Source organism: Nomascus leucogenys, chromosome 25 (assembly GCF_006542625.1).
Source record: "Nomascus leucogenys isolate Asia chromosome 25, Asia_NLE_v1, whole genome shotgun sequence".
NCBI lineage: Eukaryota > Metazoa > Chordata > Mammalia > Primates > Hylobatidae > Nomascus > Nomascus leucogenys.
In genome coordinates, this window is record NC_044405.1 from 28,082,721 (window position 1) to 28,100,060 (window position 17,340).

General features: G+C 45.3%; 1 protein-coding gene and 1 pseudogene across 4 annotated transcripts in view; one reads left to right on the plus strand and one right to left on the minus strand.

The window, feature by feature from the left end:
• The window catches only part of CRYAA (crystallin alpha A), a 59,946-nt gene that overhangs the window by 1,610 nt on the left and 40,996 nt on the right, over positions 1–17,340 (plus strand). For 3 of the 4 annotated variants that reach the window (XM_030806052.1, XM_030806055.1, XM_030806053.1), the window contains exon 2: positions 17,020–17,198. The gene's annotated coding sequence lies outside the window, so the exon portion shown is untranslated. Of the gene's footprint in view, positions 1–16,998; positions 17,199–17,340 lie in introns of those variants that run through there. The other variant, XM_030806054.1, reaches the window with a different exon arrangement.
• Positions 4,975–5,973, minus strand: LOC115833134 (annotated as a pseudogene).

Below are 17,340 nucleotides of genomic sequence, written 5' to 3' on the forward strand. Positions count from 1 at the left end.
CACAGCTCTATTACAAGGAATTAATCTGGTTACTAGAACCAGGGTAGATGATCAGACCAGGGTCACCAGTTCCATCCACCCATTTTTCCTAAGAAAAGAAAAATAGGGCAGTGTGAGCTCTGTGAGGTTTGCAGAATGATCAGGCCCAGAGAGGCAGGAGTGTGGGACTTCATTCAGCGCCTCTTCCACCATAGAAGCAACTGTCCGGGGCAATTGTTTGATGGAATTTTTGCTCCTGACAGGCTGCCTCACCCATTATCTTCATGTTCACATGGAATTAGTGATACTAATCAGCTCCTGACAGGCTGCCTCACCCATTATCTTCATGTTCACATGGAATTAGTGATACAATCAGCACCTTCTGCTATTTTAATGCAAATTCTTGCTAACAACTTAGGGACTGCCTCTTCCTTTTCCTTAAAAACCCACTGTAACTGCTGCTAATGGGAACATATGTTCAGGGCAGCCTAGGGGCATGTGCCCAGGTAGCCATCCTCAAGCTTTGGGCTCAAATAAACTCTATACTTAATCATATTTCCTGAATTTCATTATTTGAGGTTGACATTTTGGCAACCCATATAGGACCTGAAGCAGGCCTTCAGGGATTGCCACTACTTCATCAATAGTCGGAGCCTTCGTACCAGCACAAACGACTATTGTTTACTCGACCTCACTGGGGCTGGCAGGGGTCTCTGGTAAGGCCAGTCTTGGGATCTGAATCCTCCCAGCTTAGTTGAAGATTGAGACTTATACACTAATAATTTGATAGGGTTGGAACTGAAGCTCCACTGAAAGGTAGGAGTTTCCATTTTTATTCTCTAGAGATTCTGTTGACTGCAGATTTGTGATTCTCACTTCTCTCTGAGGTTTTGCTTGTCTTTTTAGAGTTTGCAGCCTTTTCTCTCATTCGAAATTTGGTCAAGGAGAAAGTGTCATCTTTAAAACTGGCCATATTCTGAAACTTGGTTCAACTGACAAATCTAAACATTCTTCTTCTTCTTCTTTTTTTTTTTTTTGAGACAGAGTCTTGCTCTGTCGCCCAGGCTGGAGTGCAGTGGCATGATCTCAGCTCACTGCAACCTCTGCCTCCTGAGTTCAGGCAATTCTCTGCCTCAGCCTCCTAAGTAGCTGAGATTAGAGGCGCCTGCCACCATGCCCTGCTAATTTTTTGTATTTTTAGTAGAGTTGGGGTTTCACCATCTTGGCCAAGCTGATCTTGAACTCCTGACCTCGTGATCCCCCCGCTTCGGCCTCCCAAAGTGCTGGGATTACAGGCGTGAGCCACCACGCTTGGCCACTTTGTTCTTTAGTGACCAAAATTCCTCCCCTTGGGCATTTTTTGGTTATTCAGAAGGAAAATCTAAATTATGGGCACTTGTGCTTCTAAAAGAGACATCCATCTGCAGAAACGGCAGCTGGATTCATGGACAATGCTTATGGTGCCACCTTCTGTCAATATCTGGAAACATGGTCTCACTTAACCCATGAAGACCCCAGACTATAATAGCTAAAATGGGGTGCCTTTAAAATACCTGAATTAGTTTATGCACTCAATAGGAAAAAGCTGCATCTAAAATTTAAATACTGAGAGAGCTATTTTTCAATGATACTTAGAAGCTTCTAAAAGAAGTTCTGATGAAGTCATTTCTTTGCAAGAAGAAAACAAAAGATTATCTGAAATATTTCTTTTTTTTGTTTGTTTTGAGACAGAGTCTTGCTCTGTTACCCAGGCTGGAGTGCATTGGCGTGATCTTGGCTCACTGCAACCTCCATCTCCTGGGTTCAAGCAATTCTTCTGAGCTGGGATTACAGGCGCCCCCCACCTTGCCTGGCTAGTTTTTTTTTTTTTTTTGTTTTTTTTTTTTTTTTTTTTTTTTGAGACGGAGTTTCATTCTTGTTGCCCAGGCTAGAGTGCAATGGCACAATCTCAGCTTGTTGCAACCTCCGCCTCCCGGGTTCAAGCGATTCTCCTGCCTCGGCCTCCCGGTAGCTGGGATTACAGACACCCACCACCACGCCTGGCTAATGTTTTGTGTTTTTAGTAGAGATAGGGTTTCACCATGTAGGCCAGGCTGGTCTCGAACTTCTGATCTCAGGTGATCCACCAGCCTCGGCCTCCCAAAGTGCTGGGATTACAGGTGTGAGCCACCATGCCCAGCCGTCCACAGTTCTTTTTAAAATTTAGAAGTAGTTTCAGGCTGGGTGAGGTGGCTCACACCTATAATCCCAGCACTTTGGGAGGCCAAGGCGGGTGGATCACGAGGTCAGGAGTTCAAGACCAGCCTGGCTAAGATGGTGAAACCCCATCTCTATTAAAAATGCAAAAATTAGCTGGTCATGATGGTGGGCGCCTGTAATCCCAGCTACTCGGGAGGCTGAGGCAGAGAATCCCATGAAACCCAGGAAGCGGAGGTTGCAGTGAGCCAAGATTGCGCCACTGTACTCCAGCCTAGGCGACAGAGACTCAAAACAGAAACAAACAAACAAACAAACAAACAAACAGACCGTGGAGGCTTTCTCTTGTTTGTTTCCAGCTGCTGCTTCTCCTTCTGCCTCTGGGATGATCCAAACTTATCTCTTTCTGCCTGTTCCCTCAGCTCCCATACATCTCTTAAGCAGTGTTTTTGGAATTCCACAATGCACACATTTTCTTCTCTCAAAAAGGGGAAAGTATATTTAAATTTGGAACAGACGCTGGGCGCGGTGGCTCACACCTGTAATCCCAGCACTTTGGGAGGCCAAGTAGGGCAGATCACCTGAGGTCAGGAGTTTGAGACCAACCTGGCCAACAGGGTGAAAACCCGTCCCTACTAAAAATAAAAAAAGATTAGCGGGGAATGGTGGCGGGCTCCTGTAATCCCAGCTACTTGGGAGGCTGAGGCAGGAGAATCACTTGAACCCGGAAGGCAGAGGTCGCAGTGAGCCGAGACGGCGCTATGGCACTCCAGCCTGGGTGATAAGATGGAAACTGCGTGTCAAAAAAACCCAAAACAGCAACAACAACAACAACAAAAATAAAAAATAAAAAGAAAAGAAATAGGCCAGAAAAGAAATGTTAGCTCACGCCTGTAATCCCAACACTTTGGGAGGCCAAGGCTGGTGGATCATATGAGGTCAGGAGTTCAAGACCAGTCTGGCCAACATGGTGAAACCCCATCTCTACTAAAAGCACATGTGGTGGCATGTGCCTGTATTCCCAGCTGCTCGAGAGGCTGAGGCAGGAGAATCACTTGAACCCAGTAGGTGGAGGTTGCAGTAAGCTGAGATGGTGCCACTGCACTCCAGCCTGGGCAAGAGAGCGAGATGCTGCCAAAAAGAAAAAGAAAAAGAGAAAGGAAGGAAGGGAGGGAGGGAAATTAAAAAAATAAAATGCTAACATCCAGAGAATTAGTTCAGCTGAGATCAGATCTGAAACAAGTTAAAACCCTTTAAATGCTCTAACTGCCTGCTCTGGAGCCCCCGCAGGATTTGTGAGTGCTTCAGCCTGTGGGCCAGAGGCTATGAGTTTCTGCCTTCATGTTTGCAGCCTGGGTTCAATTTCCAGTCCTGTGTTTTTTTTTTTGAGACGGAGTCTTGCTGGAGTGCAGTGGCACAATCTTGGCTGGAGTGCAGTGGCACGATCTTGGCTCAGTGCAGCCTCCGCCTCTCAGGTTTCAGCAATTCTCCTGCTCCAGCCTCCTGAGTAGCTGGGATTACAGGCATGCACCACCACACCTGGCTAAATTTTGTGTTTTTTGGTAGACACGGGATTTCACCATATTGGCCAGACTGGTCTCAAACTCCTGACCTCAGGTGATCTGCCCGCCTCAGCCTCCCAAAGTGCTAGGATTGCAGGTGTGAGCCACTGCGCCCAGCCAGTTTTGTTTCTTTTTCATTTTTATTTTTAGAGACAGGGTCTTGCTCTGTCACCCAGGCTGGAGTACAGTGGTGCTATCATAGCTCAAAGTAACCTTGAACTTCTGGGCTCAAGTGATCCTTCTGCCTCAGCCTCCCAAGTAGCTAGGACTACAAGTGGGCATCACCATGTCTGGCTAATTTTTTAATTTTTATTTTTGTAAATATGGGATTTTGCTATGTTGGCCAGGCTGGTCTCGAACTCACGACCTCAAGTAATCCTTCTGCCTCCACCTTATAAAGTGCTGGGATTATAGGTTCAAGCCATTGCACCTGGCCATGTTTGTTTTATTTATTTATTTATTTATTTTTTTTTTGAGACGGAGTCTCGCTCTGTCGCCCAGGCTGGAGTGCAGTGGCTCGATCTCGGCTCACTGCAAGTTCCGCCTCCCGGGTTCATGCCATTCTCCTGCCTCAGCCTCCCAAGTAGTTGGGACTACAGGCGCCCGCCACCACGCCCGGCTAATTTTTTGTATTTTTTAGTAGAGACGGGGTTTCACTGTGTTAGCCAGGATGGCCTCGATCTCCTGACCTCGTGATCCGCCCGCCTCGGCCTCCCAAAGTGCTGGGATTACAAGCGTGAGCCAACGCGCCCGGCCTGTTTGTTTTAAATTATTCTTGTAACTCTGGACCTTTTGGGGAACACATTTTTTATTCATCCTTTTTCATTCTGTGAACAGCTTTTGATTTCTTGTAGTTTCCTGTCTGTGGGGGCATACAGGGCTTTTGGACCTTTATGTATAGGTGCTCAGCTGAGAAGCTGAGGTCCTAGAACATATGGCTGGACAGAAATGTGGATTGTACTCCATGTGCAGCTAGCAAGATTTCTTTCTTTTCTTTTTCTTTCTTTTTTGAGATGGAATTTCATTCTTGTTGCCCAGGCTGGGGTGCAATGGCACGATCTTGGCTCACTGCAACCTCTGCCTCCCAGGTTCCAGCGATTCTCCTGCCTCAGCCTCCCGGGTAGCTGGGATTATAGGTGTCCACCACCATGCCCAGCTAATTTTTTGTATTTTTAGTACAGACAGGAGGGTGAGAGAAGCTGGCTTGCTGAGTCTTCTGGCTTTTGTAGCCACCCAATGAGTTCACCTTGCAGGCTGCCTAGATGGAGCGGATTTATCGGGACAGGGGAATTGCAATGCAGAAAGAGTAATTTACACAGAGCTAGCTGTGCCGGCGACTGGAGTTTTATTATTACTCAAATTAGACTTCCCAAGAATTTGCGGATCGGAGTTTTTAAAGATAATTTGGGGGGCAGGGGCTCAGGAACTGGGAGTGCTGATTGATCCGGCTGGAGATGGAATCACAGGGAGGGCAAAGTGAGGGTTCCTTGCCATCTTCTGTTCCTGAGTGCGACGGCAGAACTGGCTGAGCCAGATAGCCGGTCTGTGTGGTATCAGCTGATCCATCGAGTACAGGGTCTTGCAGAATACCTCAAGCACTGATCTTCGGATTACAATGGTGACGTTATCCCCAGGAGCAATTTCGGGAGGTTTGGACTCACAGCCAGAGGCTGGATGACCTTTAAATCAAAATTTCTTTTTCTTTTTTTCAAAGAAGACCCATTTTATTACAGAGAGCATACAAAGCCGTTTCCTCATAAGGAAAAGTACAGCTTCCCTTCTCCAGGGTGACAGATGAGCCTTTTCTGAAGTTCTCAGCTTTCTCTTCTATCGATATTTCCCATGTCAGTTAAAGTGTTTGTAGAGATAGCTGATGTGTTTATTAAGGTTGTGCAGCTCATCAGCGAACATTCTATTTCCAACCATTTTCTTCTTTTGCATACAGCATTGCAATTCATTCCCCTTCCAACCTCGAAGCCATATGGGGTCCCTGATCAGTTCTTTGGGGTGCTTTTCAAAGTTTCCCAGGATCCTGATGTTGTCATACACTCTGAACATGGCCCTCCTCTCGTTGCAAGGATCAACTACTTTGGGGGGTGGGAGGGTGAGCCTTGTACCGATCAATCTAGGAACACCAAGACAGAAGCTTCTGCATGCCATACCCAGTCCCACAGGCGCCTACCTGCCCCACATAAGAGGCTCCCTGCCATTTCTCTAGTCTCCCCCTTCAACAGCACACCAAATAAACCCAAGAATGAGGACCAGATATGGCCCTCAAGGCGACAGGAACCGTCCCTGCCGACTTCACACGGGTACTAATGTGAAGGTAGCCATCTTGGGCCTTAAAATTTCTAATCTTGTAGCTAATTTGTTAGTCCTACAAAGGCAGACTGGTTCCTAGGCAAGAAGGGGATCTTTCTGGGAAGCGGCTATTATCAATTTTGTTTCAGAGTCAAACTATAAGCTAAATTCCTTCCCAAGGTTAGTTGGCCTGTGCCCAGGAGTGAACAAAGACAGCCTAAAGGTTAGAAGCAAGATGGAGTCGGGTAGGTCTGATCTCTTTCACTGTCGTCATTTCCTCAGTTGTAATTTTTGCAGAGGCAGTTTCACTTTCATCTTTCTCCCGTGCTGGATGCCTCCTCCGTTCCCCCTGCCCTTGGACATCAGACTCCAGGTTCTTCGGCCTTTGGACTCTTGGACTTACGCCAGTGGTTTGCTTGGGACTCTCAGGCCTTCAGCCACTGATTGAAGCCTGCACTGTTGGCTTCCCTACTTTTGAGGCTTTTGGACTCCGACCGAGCCACTCCCGGCTTCCTTCGTCTGCAGCTTGCAGATGGCGTATCATGGGACTCCACCCTGTGATGGTGTGAGCCAGTTCTCCCTATATACTCCCCTTCATATATATGTCTATTCTGTTAGTTCTGCCCCTCTGGAGAACCCTGACTAATGCAGACCCTTGTGTAACTTTGATCTCCAAGGTATGGCTTTCTAGCATTTAGCTGGCTATTTTTTTTTTTTTTTTTTTGAGACGGAGTCTCGCTCTTTCACCCAGGCTGGAGTGCAGTGGCGCGATCTCGGCTCACGGCAGGCTCCGCCCCCCAGGGTTCACGCCATTCTCCTGCCTCAGCCTCCCGCGTAGCTGGGACTACAGGCGCCTGCCACCTCACCCGGCTAATTTTTTGTATTTTTAGTAGAGATGGGGTTTCACCGCGTTAGCCAGGATGGTCTCGATCTCCTGACCTCGTGATCCGCCCGCCTCAGCCTCCCAAAGTGCTGGGATTACAGGCGTGAGCCACCGCGCCCGGCCGTTAGCTGGCTATTTTGAAACTCTTTGTAAAAAACATTTATATATACGAAGGAAATCTCCATTTGTAAGGGCATCTCCCCCCCTGCACCCAAACTGCTCAAAACTGAAGATGGTGGGGAAGACATTGGCTGAAGACACTGTCTTACAGTTTACATCACAGACCTTACCTTTGGTGGAGATACTTTTCCTGGCAACCTCAGAGCTTCGCTAGGTGTAGGGACCAGCCCCACAGGGTCGGTGGGTTTTTCTCCCTATGTGCAGAGACGAGAGATTGTAGAAATAAAGACACAAGACAAAGAGATAAAAGACAGGTGGGCCTGGGGGACCACTACCACCAAGACATGGAGACTGGTAATGGCCCTGAATGTCTGGCTGTGTTGTTATTTATTGGATACAAAGCAAAAGGGGTAGGGTAAAGAGTGTGAGTCATCTCCAATGATAGGTAAGGCCACGTGGGTCACGTGTCCACTGGACAGGGGGCCCTTCCCTGCCTGGCAGCCAAGGCAGAGAGAGAGAGAGAGAGACAACTTGCTCCATTATTTCTGCAAATCAGAGACTTTCACTAATTTGCTACTGCTATCTAAAAGGCAGAGCCAAGTGTACAGGATGGAACATGAAGGCGGACTAGGAGCATGACCACTGAAGCACAGCATCACAGGGAGACGGTTAGGCCTCTGGATAACTGCAGGCAAGCCTAACTGATGTCAGGCCCTCCACAAGAGGTGGAGGAGTAGTGTCTTCTCTGAACTCCCATGGGGAAAGGGAGACTCCCTTTCCTGGTCTGCTAAGTAGCAGGTGTTTTTCCTTGACACTGACGCTACCACTAGACCATGGTCCGCTTGGCAACGGGCGTCTTCCCAGACGCTGGCGTCACCGCTAGACCAAGGAGCCCTCTGGTGGCCCTGTCCAGGCATAACAGAGGGTTCACACACTTGTCTTCTGGTCACTTCTCACTATGTCCCCTCAGCTTCTATGTCTGTATGGCCTGGTTTTTCCTAGGTTGTGATTATAGAGCGAGAATTATTATAATATTGGAATAAAGAGTAATTACTACCAACTAATGATTGATGATATTCATATATAATCATGTCTGTGATCTAGATCTAGTATAACTCTTGTTCTTTTATATATTTTATTATACTGGAACAGCTCATGCCCTCGGTCTCTTGCCTTGGCACGTAGGTGGTTTGCCTCCTACAACTAGGCTTCTACCTACACCCTTCTTCCTTGGTTTGAATTCAGCTCTGTGCTTTTGAGATGTGAATTTTTTCTACTTTGTTTCACCTCAGTCATCCCTTTAGAAGTGCCAATTTAGTGTTGCCTAGCTAACAGTTGCTTAGGGATCATGTAAAAGGGGGAGATAAAAACTATTTGAGAGCATAATCAGGTTAAGTATAATGCCAGAACTTACTTTACAAGTTAGTTGGTCTCACTAAGATTTATCTTTGGTAGAAATGGGGAATTGGAGAGAAGATTCTTTACAAAAACTATAAGATCTGCTTCTGTCTGTACGTCTATATGTTTATATGTGTCATGTGTATGTGATATTTCACTACCAAAATATATGAAAATGCTATAATTAATTGGCTTAAAGAAGGGACTGCTTGGCTGGGCGCGGTGGCTCACGCCTGTAATCCCAGCACTTTGGGAGGCCAAGGTGGGCGGATCATGAGGTCAGGAGATAGAGACCATCCTGGCTAACACGGCGAAACCCCATCTCTACTAAAAATACAAAGAAAAATTAGCCAGGCGTGGTGGCGGGTGCCTGTAGTCCCAGCTACTCAGGAGACTGAGGCAGGAGAATGGCGTGAACCCGGGAGGCGGAGCTTGCAGTGAGCCGAGATTGCGCTACTGGACTCCAGCCTGGGTGACAGAGGGAGTCTGAGTCTAAAAAAAAAAAAGCACAGTAATGCTAGGCCAGAGTCTGGGCCCCTGTGTCTGAACAGTAGGTTTTCTTGGAGTATTGATGTACTCTTTAATAGAAAATTAATAAGAGTTGGGCCGGGCATGGTTGTTCATCCTTGTAATTCTAGCACTTTGAGACCATGAGATTGAGACCAGCCTGGGTAGGATAGTGAGACCCTATCACTGTTATTTTAAAAATTAGGAGAAAGAAAATTGTAAGAGTTTATAAAAGGTTTTTGGGAATCTTACTTTGTATGGTCAAAGCTGACTGAGAATAGATGATTGATAATAAACTAATATAAAAGTTAAATTTTTTCTCCATTGAATAAGAATTTCATGTTGTATTAATAAGAGATAGTAAGCTGGGTGTGGTGGCTTATACCTGTAATCCCAGCACACTGGGAGGCCAAGGTAGGTGGATCACTTGAGGTCAGGAGTTCAAGATCAGCCTGACCAACATGGTGAAACGCTGTCTCTACTAAAAATACAAAAATTAGCCAGGCGTGGTGGTACATGCCTGTAATCTCAGCTACTTGGGAGGCTGAGGCAGGAAAATCACTTGAACTCGGGAGGTGGAGGTTGCAGTGAGCTGAGATTGTGCCACTGCACTCCAGTCTGGGCAACAGAGCGAGACTCCATCTAAAAAAAAAAAAAAAGTAAAAGATTTGTTTACCTTTTGAATAAATTGCAAAAAAAGGGGGCTGGGAGAATTTGCCTCATGCTATCTTTATTATGTCTCTTGATTGGAAACTGAGTCTCTGCTCTATTTTAGAGTAAAAGAGTTTGCTCTTTGAAATCTTTTTTTTTTTTATTTTACTTTAAGTTCTAGGGTACATGTGCACAACGTGCAGCTTTGTTACATATGTATACATGTGCCATGTTGGTGTGCTGCACCCATTAACTCGTCATTTACATTAGGTATATCTCCTAATGCTATCCCTCCCCGCTCCTCCCACCCCACAACAGGCCCCGGTGTGTGATGTTCCCCTTCCTGTGTCCAAGTGTTCTCATTGTTCAATTCCCACCTATGAGTGAGAACATGCGGTGTTTGGTTTTTTGTCCTTGCGATAGTTTACTGAGAATGATGGTTTCCAGCTTCATCCATGTCCCTACAAAGGACATGAACTCATCCTTTTTTATGGCTGCATAGTATTCCATGGTGTATATGTGCCACATTTTCTTAATCCAGTCTATTATTGATGGACATTTGGCTTGGTTCCAAGTCTTTGCTCTTGTGAATAGTGCCGCAATAAACATACGTGTGCATGTGTCTTTATAGCAGCCTGATTTATAATCCTTTGGGTATATACCCAGTAATGAGATGGCTGGGTCAAATGGTATTTCTAGTTGTAGATCCTTGAGGAGTCGCCACACTGTCTTCCACAATGGTTGAACTAGTTTACAGTCTCACCAACAGTGTAAAAGTGTTCCTATTTCTCCACATCCTCTCCAGCACCTGTTGTTTCCTGACTTTTTAATGATCACCATTCTAACTGGTGTGTGTTGGTATCTCATTGTGGTTTTGATTTGCATTCCTCTGATGGCCAGTGATGATGAGCATTTTTTCATGTGTCTGTTGGCTGCATAAATGTCTTCTTTTGAGAAGTGTCTGTTCATATCCTTTGCCCACTTTTTGATGGGGTTGTTTGTGTTTTTGTTGTAAGTTTGTTTGAGTTCTTTGTAGATTCTGGATATTAGCCCTTTGTCAGATGAGTAGATTGCAAAAATTTTCTCCCATTCTGTAGGTTGCCTGTTCACGCTGATGGTAGTTTCTTTTGCTGTGCAGAAGCTCTTTAGTTTAATTAGATCCCATTTGTCAATTTTGGCTTTTGTTGCCATTGCTTTTGGTGTTTTAGACATGAAGTCCTTGCCCACGCCTATGTCCTGAATGGTATTGCCTAGGTTTTCTTCTAGGGTTTTTATGGTTTTAGGTCTAACATTTAAGTCTTTAATCCATCTTGAATTAATTTTTGTATAAGGTGTAAGGAAGGGATCCAATTTCAGCTTTCTACATATGGCTAGCTAGTTTTCCCAGCACCATTTATTAAATAGGGAATCCTTTCCCCATTTCTTGTTTTTGTCAGGTTTGTCAAAGATCAGATGGTTGTAGATGTGTGGTATTGTTTCTGAGGGCTCTGTTCTGTTCCATTGGTCTATATCTCTGTTTTGGTACCAGTACCATCCTGTTTTGGTTACTGTAGCCTTGTAGTATAATTTGAAGTCAGGTAGCGTCATGCCTCCAGCTTTGTTCTTTTGGCTTAGGATTGTCTTGGCAATGCGGGCTCTTTTTTGGTTCCATATAAACTTTAAAGTAGTTTTTTCCAATTCTGTGAAGAAAGTCATTGGTAGCTTGATGGGGATGGCATTGAATCTATAAATTACCTTGGGCAGTATGGCCATTTTCACAATATCAATTCTTCCTATCCATGAGCATGGAATGTTCTTTCATTTATTTGTGTCCTCTTTTAATTCGTTGAGCAGTGGTTTGTAGTTCTCCTTGAAGAGGTCTTTCACATCTCTTGTAAGTTGGATTCCTAGGTATTTTATTCTCTTTGAAGCAATTGTGAATGGCAGTTCACTCATGATTTGGCTCTCTGTGATTGGTGTACAAGAATGCTTGTGATTTTTGCACATTGATTTTGTATCCTGAGACTTTGCTGAAGTTGCTTATCAGCTTAAGGAGATTTTGGGCTGAGACAATGGGGTTTTCTAAATATACAATCATGTCATCTGCAAACAGGGACAATTTGACTTCCTCTTTTCCTAATTGAATACCCTTTATTTCTTTCTCCTGCCTGATTGCCTTGGCCAGAACTTCCAACACTATGTTGAATAGGAGTGGCGAGAGAGGGCATCCCTGTCTTGTGCCAGTTTTCAAAGGGAATGCTTCCAGTTTTTGCCCATTCAGTATGGTATTGGCTGTGGGTTTGTCATAAATAGCCCTTATTATTTTTAGATATGTCCCATCAGTACCTAATTTATTGAGAGTTTTTAGCATGAAGGGCTGTTGAATTTTGTCAAAAGGCCTTTTCTGCATCTATTGAGATAATCATGTGGTTTTTGTCTTTGGTTCTGTTTATATGCTGGATTACGTTTATTGATTTGCGTATGTTGAACCAGCCTTGCATTCCAGGGATGAAGCCCACTTGATCATGGTGGATAAGCTTTTTAATGTGCTGCTGGATTCCGTTTGGCAGTATTTTACTGAGGATTTTTGCATCAGTGTTCATCAGGGATATTGGTCTAAAATTCTCTTTTTTTGTTGTGTCTCTGCCAGCCTTTGGTATCAGGATGATGCTGGCCTCATAAAATGAATTAGGGAGGACTCCCTCTTTTTCTATTGATTGGAATAGTTTCAGAAGGAATGGTACCAGCTCCTCCTTTTACCTCTGGTAGCATTCAGCTGGGACTGCAGGTGCCCACCACCACATCTGGCTAATTTTTATATTTTTAGTAGAGACGGGGTTTCACCATGTTGGCCAGGCTGGCCTCAGGTGATCTACCAGCCTTGACCTCCCAAAGTGCTGGGATTACAGGTGTGAGCCACCATGCCAGGCCGTAAACCACTTTTCAAAAAGAATCAAAGTAAAACAATAATTGTCTACGGATGACAAAAGACTTATAGTAACCATAGTTAAAGATGCCTGTGACAAGGAAAATTGGTTATTTCTGTGGCATCCAACAATGTAACATCATAATCATAATTATGACTGATAACATATACCAGGACATATCAAAATTTTAGAAATCTCATATGATTTTGGAACAAATATTAATCACACATTTATAGTTGTGTCATACACATATAACTCAAAGAAAGTTAAACACTATTGTTTATTTGACAATGCTTCCTGTATGATTCTAACATACCAAGTAAGCCTACTATTTGGATTTCCAGGCGTTTCTATTTGTTATGTCCAGGTTATGTCCATATTAGTTCAGGTCAAAAAGACTTAATTTTAGAATTTGAAATTTGATTTTTGGGTGGGTACAGTGGCTCACACTGGTAATCCCAGCACATTGGGAAGCCAAGGAAGGCAGATCACTTGAGCCCAGGATTTCAAGACCAGCCTAGACAATATGATCAAGCCTCATCCCTAAAAAAAGAATTTAAAAATTAAGCCGAGTCCTTCCCCTCCTTCCCTTCCTTCCCTTCCACCCCATCCTTCTCTCTCTCTCTCTTTCTCTCCTTCTCTCTTTCTCTCTTTCTTTCTTTTCTTTCTCTTTGTGGCGGTCTCCCTCTGTTGCCCAGGCTGGAATGTGGTGGCGTGATCTCGGCTCACTGCAGCCTCCCTGCATCAGGCTCCCGTGGGTCTCCTGCCTCAGCCTGCCAGATGCTTGGGGTTGTGGGCGCACGCCACCACGCCTGGCTGGTTTTTGTGTTTTTGGTGGAGATGGGGTTTAGCCGTGTTGGCCGGGCTGGTGTCCGGCTCCTGGCCTCGGGTGGTCTGCCTGCCTCGGCCTCCCAGGGTGCTGGGATTGCAGGTGGAGTCTCGTTCACTCAGTGCTCGGTGTTGCCCGGGCTGGAGTGTGGTGGCGTGGTCTCGGCTCATTGCGGCCTCCGCCTCCTGGCCGCCTGCCTTGGCCTCCTAGGGTGCTGGGATTGCAGCCTCTGCCTGGCCGCTGCCCTGTCTGGGAGGTGGGGAGCGTCTCTGCCTGGCTGCCCATCGTCTGGGATGTGGGGACCCCCTTTGCCCGGCCGCCCCGTCTGGGAAGTGAGGAGCGCCTCTGCCCGGCCGCCCATCGTCTGGGAAGTGAGGAGCGCCTCTGCCCGGCCGCCCATCGTCTGGGAAGTGAGGAGCGCCTCTGCCCGGCCGCCCCGTCTGGGAAGTGAGGAGCGCCTCTGCCCGGCCGCCCCGTCTGGGATGTGAGGAGCGTCTCTGCCTGGCCGCCCCCTCTGGGAAGTGGGGAACGCCTCTGCCTGGCCGCTGTGCAACCTTCCAAGTGTGAAGTGACAGCCTTTCTGCAGGTGTACCCAACAGCTCTGAAGAGACAGCGACCATCGAGAATGGGCCATGATGATGATGGCAGTTTTGTCGAAAAGAAAAGGGGGAAATGTGGGGAAAAGAAAGAGAGATCAGATTGTTACTGTGTCTGTGTAGAAAGAAGTAGACATAGGAGACTCCATTTTGTTCTGTACTAAGAAAAATTCTTCTGCCTTGGGATGCTGTTAATCTATAAACTTACCCCCAACCCCATGCTCTCTGAAACATGTGCTGTGTCTCAACTCAGGGTTAAATGGATTAAGGGCGGTGCAAGATATGCTTTGTTAAACAGATGCTTGAAGGCAGCATGCTCCTTAAGAGTCATCACCACTCCCTAATCTCAAGTACCCAGGGACATAAACACTGCAGAAGGCCGCAGGGACCTCTGCCTAGGAAAGCCAGAGACCTTTGTTCACGTGTTTATCTGCTGACCTTCTCTCCACTATTATCCTATGACCCTGCCACATCCCCCTCCCCAAGAAACACCCAAGAATGATCAATAAATACTAAAAAAAAAAAAAAAAAAAAAAATTAAGCGAGTGTGGTGGCATGCATCTGTAGTCTCAGCTGCTCTAGAGGCTGAGGTGGGAGTAATGCTTGAGCCCAGGAGGGAGAGGTTACAGTGAGCCATGACTGTGCCACTGCACTCCAGCCTGAATAAAAGAGTGAGACCCTATCTCAAAAAAAAAAAATTGATTTTGGGAAGTATGTCAAATATCAAAGGTTTTTAAACATTTGATATCAAAATATGGCCGGACACAGTGGCTCACGCCTATAATCACAGCACTTTGGGAGGCCGAGGTGGGTGGATCACCTGAGGTCATGAGTTCAAGACCAGCCTGACCAACGTGGCAAAACCCTATCTCTACTAAAAATACAAAAATTACCCGAGTGTGGTGGTGCACACCTCTAATCCCAGCCACTTGGGTGGTTGAGGCAGGAGAATCATTTGAATCCAGGAGGCGGAGGTTGTAGTGAGCTGAGGTCATACCACTACACTCCAGACTGGGTGACAGAGCGAGATTCCATCTAAAAAAAAAAAAAAGAAGGAAAAAAGAAAACATTTAATATCAAAATAGGATCACAGGTCTGTGTAAAATAAGTCATTCATTTAGCCAGGATGGGAAAGAGCAGTGGTTCTCCCAGCACGGAGTTTGAGATCTGAGAGTGGACAGACTGCCTCCTCAAGTGGGTCCCTGACCCCCAAGTAGCCTAACTGGGAGGCACCCTCCAGAAGGGGCAGACTGACACCTCACATGGCCAGGTACCACTCTGAGACAAAGCTTCCAGAGGAACGATCAGGCAGCAACATTTGCTGTTCAGCAATATTCACTGTTCTGCAGCCTCCGCTGCTGATACCCAGGCAAACAGGGTCTGGAGTGGACCTCCAGCAAACTCCAACAGACTTGCAGCTGAGGGTCCTGACTGTTAGAAGGAAAACTAACAAACAGAAAGGACATCCACACCAAAACCCCATCTGTACATCACCATCATCAAAGACCAAAGGTAGATAAAACCACAAAGAGGGGGAAAAAACAGAGCAGAAAAGCTGAAGATTCTAAAAATCAGAGTGCCTCTGCCCCTCCAAAGGAACGCAGCTCCTCACCAGCAATGGAACAAAGCTGGAAAGCACTAAATGCCCACAAGAGAAAGCAGGAAAGTTCTAAAATTGACACCCTAACATCACAACTAAAAGAACTAGAGAAGCAAGAGCAAACACATTCAAAAGCTAGCAGAAGGCAAGAAATAACTAAGATCAGAGCAGAACTGAAGGAGAGAGACACAAAAAACCCTTCAAAAAATCAGTGAATCCAGGAGCTGGTTTTTTGAAAAGATCAACAAAAGTGATAGACCGCTAGCAAGACTAATAAGAAAAGAGAGAAGAATCAGATAGATGTAATAAAAGATGAAAAGGGGATATCACCACTGATCCCACAGAAATACAAGCTACCATCAGAGAATACTATAAACACCTCTACACAATAAAACTAGAAAATCTAGAGGAAATGGATAAATTCCTGGACACATACACCCTCCCAAGACTAAACCAGGAAGAAGCTGAATCCCTGTATAGACCAATAACAGGCTCTGAAATTGAGGCAATAATTAATAGCCTACCAACCAAAAAAAGTCAAGGATCAGATGGATTCACAGCTGTAGTCCCAGCTATTCGGGAGGCTGAGGCAGGAGAATCGCCTGAACCCTGGAGGTGGAGATTGTAGTGAGCTGAGGTTGCACTGCTGCACTCCAGCCTGGGAAATAGAGGGAGACTCTATCTCAAAAAAAAGAAAAAAAAAGAAAAAGAAAAAGTGGTTTACAATCAGCTACAGTCCAAAGTTTATCTTTTCTTCAAGGAAATTCATGGAAAGGACACTGAGAAGTACTCTTGAATACAGGTTTCTAATAAACTTAGATATCATACCATTGGACTAGGTAAAAACTTCCAGAACGCTAATGAAAAACTGATGCATTCATGAAGATTGCTAACCCAGCATCAGGCATTACAATAATTAATTACACTGGACTGAAATTATTTTTATGACTTTTTTGTCGAAACATTGCTAACTCTTTTTGTTTTGTTTTCGAGAGTTAAGAAAACTTTTTTGTTTTTTTTTTTTGAGATGGAGTTTTGCTCTTGTTGCCCAGGCTATAGCGCAGTGGTGCAATCTCGGCTCATTGCAACCTCTGCCTCCCGGATTCAAGCGATTCTTCTGCCTCAGCCTCCTGAGTAACTGGGATTACAGGTGTGTGCCACCATGCCTTTAGTAGAGATGGGGTTTCACCATGTTGGCCAGGCTGGTCTCGAACTCCTGACCTCAGGTGATCCACCCGCCTTGGCCTCCCAAAGTGCTGGGATTACAGGCGTGAGCCACAGCGCCTGGCCGAAAACTTTAAAAAAAAAAAAAATCTGTTTAGAGCTTATAGCAATTGGGTAAAATATATGTTTGTGAGCAAAATTGAAGCATTTATCTTTCTTTCTACCTGATTTCTCCAGAATTCAGAAACTATGAATGAATATTCTTATTTTATTGTGATATAATTATTTGCATAATTTTAGTAAAAATTTTTTTTCCTTTGTTAACAGAACACAACTGAAGACACTGGTTGTTCTAGCAGGCTTTGACTGGAATGGCATATTTCCAGATATGACCAGACTGCTTTGAGGAATTCAGGTTGGCTTAACAGAGCCAATAAAAAGCTACTTGGAAAGAGTGGCCATGTGCCTTATCTATACAGTTCCCTTACAAGGTTCCTGATCTTGAGGTAAGTAAGTAATGCCCCTTTCTGACAGGCCCAGGAACCTCAAATATTTTGGGGCCTTGAGAAAAGAGGAACTCACCCAGTTCATGCAGGTGTTACAGGCACAATCTGAAGATGAATCTTTGGCTTTTTAAAGCCTTAGATT